We start from the raw sequence: 6,000 nt of genomic DNA, 5'->3' as shown, positions 1-6,000 counted from the left end.
ATCACAGGTTCCTGCAGCCTCGTCTATCACACCTCAGCTCTCGTGCACGTTTAACAATAACTAAGGAAAAGTATGAATTTATGCCCTTAGTGGGACCGTTTCTGAACCGAGGAATGGGAAGAATATGTGTATGTTAGAGCCCGTTCTGGGCCGCCCGCCCTTAAGAGCCGTCGTAAGAGAGTCTGTTTCCAGCAGATTTGCTTCTTATTAAGATACTTTTAAGTAGAAGATTCTGCCATTTGTTTTCCGAGTGGAATATGAGGTTTATTGTCTTTACCGCATTTCTTAATCTTCCTCCACAACATTTCCTCGGCTGTCAAACAGAAGAAAGAAAAAACGGAGCCAGATATGCAGGAACGCCTCGCAGACACAGATTTTCCTGATTTGTTTACAATGATTCCAACAATGACCAGAATTGTAAAACACACCACCATTAAAACATCTCACAAACACACACAAACACACACACACACACACAGCGTCTCCGTTGCTACATGAATTAATAACCAACATATAGACGGCATCCCTATTGTGTATCAAACACAGCCAGGATTGGATGTGACAAGTCTGGCAATTAACAATTTCTCTCACTCTGGATTCAAACCATAAAAAAGATGATCAAGGCTCGCTGATATCCACAGACGATGCATAATTTATGTGGCTGGTACAAAACACCGTTCTGTTGCAGTTCTGTTTATTCACTCGACTAATTCATTGAAATAAAGCGTCCCACAGGGGAACCGTGTAATCGAGCCTAATCCCAGATTGATTTGAGAGCAGTCGAAGACGCAAAGCTGGAGGAATCTGGGAAAGCTCTCCGTCACAGGAGGAAGGCTGCGGAAAGCTTAGTTAGGAGGAGAAAACAGTTCAGAGGCTCGTGTTTCAGACGTGAACAAAGTAGAGGAGGTCAGGACAGAACAAAAATACAAAAAAAAAAAAGAAAAAAGGATGATAGGTTCAAACAGAAATTAAGATTCAAGATAAAGTTTAGATGTTACCTCCTCTTCCTGAAGGTGGTGTGCAATGACAGGAGGCTGGTTGTGATAGGCGCGTGTTTGTCGGCCGTTGGGTACCCTGGTTTGTCTCAAACAGAAAAGCTGAGATCCAGAAAAGTGCAAGTGGAAATATAGAAAGAGACGGAAAAGAAGGAATGCGCTGAGAAAAATGCCACGGAGCCGAAGCCGAAGGTGGTGAAAGAGGACACGTTTTACACTCGTACAGTCACTTCTATGATTTGATGCATCCTGTGTTTCAGAGCCAATAAGGATATTAATTCAGGGAATGTTGATGTACATTTTCTTTAATCTTCAAATAGAAATCAGTGACACACCGAACTATACGAGAAACTACACCCTCGGAAACTGCAATGGCAACCTGCCCCCGTACTATATTTTCTCTCCATTAATATAAATGATGATCCCTGCCTTTGTCTTTGTTGCAATTACCCTTCTGACACCCTCTCATGCACACGCAGACATCCACACACAGGCTGCACAATAGCTGCATAGACGGCAGGTCTTGTCGGGGAGCTTCGCCGCTTCATTATCCTCCTCCCAGAGACCCTGCAGCCTCAGCTTGTCCCACTTTGACTAACACACAGTGGGCTCCGTGTTCCTCTTTGTCCCTCACTGTCATCACCGGGGAGAGCAAAATTAAAAAAAGGTTCAAATGAAGGTGTTATTTAAAAGGGTAAGAAAGCCATTTCTCTGTAACAGATGCTAATTATCTCATCTCCCTTTTAAAAGCCAAGTCTATTTCTGTAAAAGAAATGATGAAAAGGGAGAAGGACGAAAAACTGTCTCCAGTTTGTTGATTTTTACTCTCATAAGAATCAGATATTGTTTAAAATCACAAAAAAAGTGCTTTTTATAAGAAACAATAATGTTATGCTTGCCCGTCAGGTGAGGACATACGGAAGGTACCGACACTAATGAAGCAAAAGGGTTGCTTGTCCTTTATTCAGCCTACTTTCCAATCAAATCCTCTTTTTTAAGTGACTAATTGTATTTTATAAGCCCTTATTTTCTCACCAAAACATTAACTAATCTTTACCATTTTTCCAGCCTGTGAATGTTTAAATTTCCTTGCAACGTATTGTGCTTTAAAAAAAAAAAAAAAAAGTATCACAACTGAGACAACCTCAACGTTTTGCTTTCAACAATATTTTAAATATTCTACATGCTGAAAATGGAGAACAAAAACGATTTAAAATAGTTTCGAGGTCAGCTGACGCCACCTACTGCTGATTTGTGGGTAATACATGTATTTAAACGGTTGGGAGGAACAACCACGTGCTTTTTCCTGGGGACTGGAAGATGCCACCCACCCTGGTCGGTTCACATACGGTACTCCTCCACCAAGAAACGCAGCTGATATTTGAAGTGAATCTCTACGTTTTATTGAGGCTGACTTCTTCCCTCAGTGTGTAAGCCAGCAGTTATAGGTCAAAAGTCCTTAAATTACATGAAGGAACAGTTGGATAAAGGAGAAGTAAACACAAAAATGTATAAATGATACGTGCGGAGGATCGCTGATGACCCAGGCAAAAACTGGACTTGTAGTTTTTAGTAAATCTTCCAAGGAGGTTTAAGTTTTGAGTTGTTTGGATTCAATTCTGGACAGATTTGCTAGAAATGTTTATCATAGTTTATCATATGTTTACATATCATGTCTTCTTGTAATTCAAAACATCATACTTTTAAGTACGCAAAAATATGACATGTAGGATTATGTTTAAAAAGATATTCAGAGAACTTGAATGGAATCAAAGGTGAATGAAACAAAACTTGATAAGACTTATTTCTGTACAGATTTGTGTCTCATAATGTTAAGACCTAATTCTAGCCACAATTCCAGCACATATCATCTCATAATAGGGAATATTGGTCCACTTTTGACTAAAAGTGATGAAAAGAGTTGATCATGATCAGAGTTGGGTAGTAACGAGTTACATTTACTCCGTTACATTTACTTGAGTAAGTTTTGGGAAATGTACTTTTAGGAGTAGTTTTGAATCACTATACTTTTTACTTTTACTTGAGTAGATTTGTGAAGAAGAAACTGTTACTCTTACTCCGCTACATTAGGCTACATTGAGCTTGTTACTTTTCTTTTATCCGTGTACACGTCAATTTCATGACATCACTGGGTGATTCTTTGGGAGAAAATGTTTGTTTTTGCATTTTTTGTCACATTTACACAGACTCAAACACACACAGAGTTTCTATGAGTTCATGGGCTTGTTCTAGTTCTGCCTGGTTAAAAAAGAAAAAGTACAAAGGCTTGAAATTTTGTGCTACTTGTGCTTAATTTATTTTTTTATTCTGTAATTTTATTTATTTTATTATTTATTAAAGTGCTTGAATTTACTTTAAGATTATTTTAATTTAAGCTAATTTTTATTATTTTTTATTTATTTTATTGATTTAATTTGCATGAAGATGATTATTTTATACTTTTGTCTGTTTAAATGGTTGTGTTAAAAAAATAAATCAGACGTTACTCAACAGTTACTCAGTACTTGAGTAGTTTTTTCACCAAGTACTTTTTTACTTTTACTCAAATAATTATTTGGATGACTACTTCTTACTTCTACTTGAGTCATATTATTCTGAAGTAACAGTACTTTTACTTGAGTACAATTTTTGGCTACTCTACCCACCTCTGATCATGATCCAGGCTCTGGCACAACAACCGAGCTCCAAAAAGCTGAAAGCATTCAAACAAAAATGGTCATCCTTTTAAAACCGAAGGTGGTTAAACATATTTTCTGTGACTGTTGTCTTGAGGGGAAATGTATGTCTGCTAAATGCCTTGGATTTGAATGTTTCATCTCAGGTTCACTACATGTAGAAGCATCGTGCTGCGGCCTGTGGGAGTTTATTTTAAGTTGGTATCTGGCGCCATCTGGTGGCCAGTTCTGGAACTGCAAGATCCCACTCAGCAGTCGTGTGGTACAACAGTAAATTATGTCAGCGTTTTAAATATATACGTTACACATCATAATATAGTCTCCCATATTGTTCTCAAACAACAACCTCTAAAGTCGACCTTTTAAAAGAAACCCTCTTTATTAGTATTTAAAAGAAGATTTGAACATCTCAACTACTCATAGATTTAAAAAAAGGACATAAGAGGCAGATTGAAGCCTCACATCAAATCAAGGAAAGAAATTAACTAGCATAACAGCAATTAAAGTTAATAACAGCAATTAAATCTGGCAGCCTGGTGGGAATCAAACACAACCACCAAAACCATCACCGAAACTGCATCTTTAAACCCCGTCGCTTTTATCAGTCATTTCAAAATAATGCGGTTATAGCCGGTTCAGGTTGGAGGGGAGACGAGTTTGAACAGAACCAACTATACAAAAATATCCATAAATAAATAAACCTTTAAAGATTATCTGAATAGATCTTATGGCCTGTTCCATATAAATAATACCTATACAAGTCTGTCCGGGACTCACCTGTTAGAGCCAAAGAGCTGCAGGCGGGGTCATGGCAGAGGAGATTAGGCCCTGTTGTGTTTGTAACAACTTATAATAACTTATAATTAATAAGCGTTGAATACACACTGCTGTTTACTTCAGGACCTTAAAGCCTGTATTATGGTTCTGCGTTAAATCGACGCAGAGGCTACGCCGTAGGGTACGCGGCGACGCGCAAGTACGGTGCGCGTCGCCACGTACCCTAAGCGTATGCTCTGCGTCGGTGTAACGCGGAACCATAAATCAGCCTTCCGTTACAGACAGAGCAGGAACGTATCAATGCGCGTAGGCAAAACAACGATCAGGTATACTGCAGAACCAGAGGGGAGTATAACTGCGCTAAGAAAAATAGGTCCATACATTACAGGCCCCGCCCCGTTTCAATAAAACATATTTTAAAAATTTCAAGTAACAAAATAACATATTTGAACCATTTTTCAGACAATAAAATAACATTTGAACCATTTTTCAGACAATAAAATAACATTTGAACCATTTTTCAGACAACAAAATAACATTTGAACCAATTTTCAGACAATAAAATAACATGTTTTGTTGATGAGAAAATATGTTTCTCTATTTTTCTTATTTTTGTGAGGGGGGATATATATTGTTTTTCGGCACTACCTTGTTCTCTATAGCTGATATAACATGAATTACTCCTATGTGGGATCAATAAAGTTCTTATTTTTGCCATCTGAGAAAATTAAATATATTATATTTGGTGCCTAACTGTTTCCCAAGTATATTAGTGCGTGTGTGAATGAATAAATGAGACGTAAAACGTACATTTCTTTGTAGAAAGGCGCTTTATGAAAATAAGTCAATTTACTTGTATTAGTTTACAGCGCAGTCTTGCCACATCCAATATGGCGGCGACGTTGACGTATCGCAGCAGCGGGCAAAACCACTCGATGTGGCGTCTATCTACGTATATATATGTCTATGGTTCCAACGAACAAACTCAAGAAAGTAATGATGGAGGAGGAAACGAGAGAGGTCCAAGCGAGGGAATCTTCGTAAAAACAACTTCAACCTTCGCACCTGGGGGGGCGATATGCTGGCATAAAAATAGTAAAAACATCACAATTAAATTATTATGATGATGATTTCTAGATAAATATTGTCACCACCATTAACTGAATGGTTTCATTGCCAGATTAATCAAATCCTGTAGTTTGTTATGTCTTGATATGTTTTTGATTGTTGCTGCATTTGTCTCATTCATCATTAATGCAATTATGATTGTCATTATCTTCATCGTCATGATTACAATCACTACAGTGATAATGATTACAGAGTTAGGAGTAGTTATTTTCTCTGTTTTCCTATTTATGTATCTTTTTTTAGTTTTTATGGCTCGATAGAGCTCTGCACACTCAGTAACACATCACACGGCATTAAACAGAAACCAGCGGTTCTGTTTTAATGCTAATGTCTTTATCTGTTTTTATCGGTGTGTTTAGTCGCATCCCGTCCTATCATGTGTCATATCTGATAAATATTTTGCA

The sequence above is a fragment of the Cololabis saira genome, chromosome 15 (genome assembly GCF_033807715.1).
Source record: "Cololabis saira isolate AMF1-May2022 chromosome 15, fColSai1.1, whole genome shotgun sequence".
NCBI lineage: Eukaryota > Metazoa > Chordata > Actinopteri > Beloniformes > Belonidae > Cololabis > Cololabis saira.
The sequence above is the reverse complement of the archived record's forward strand: the minus strand, read 5'-3'. Positions refer to the sequence as shown.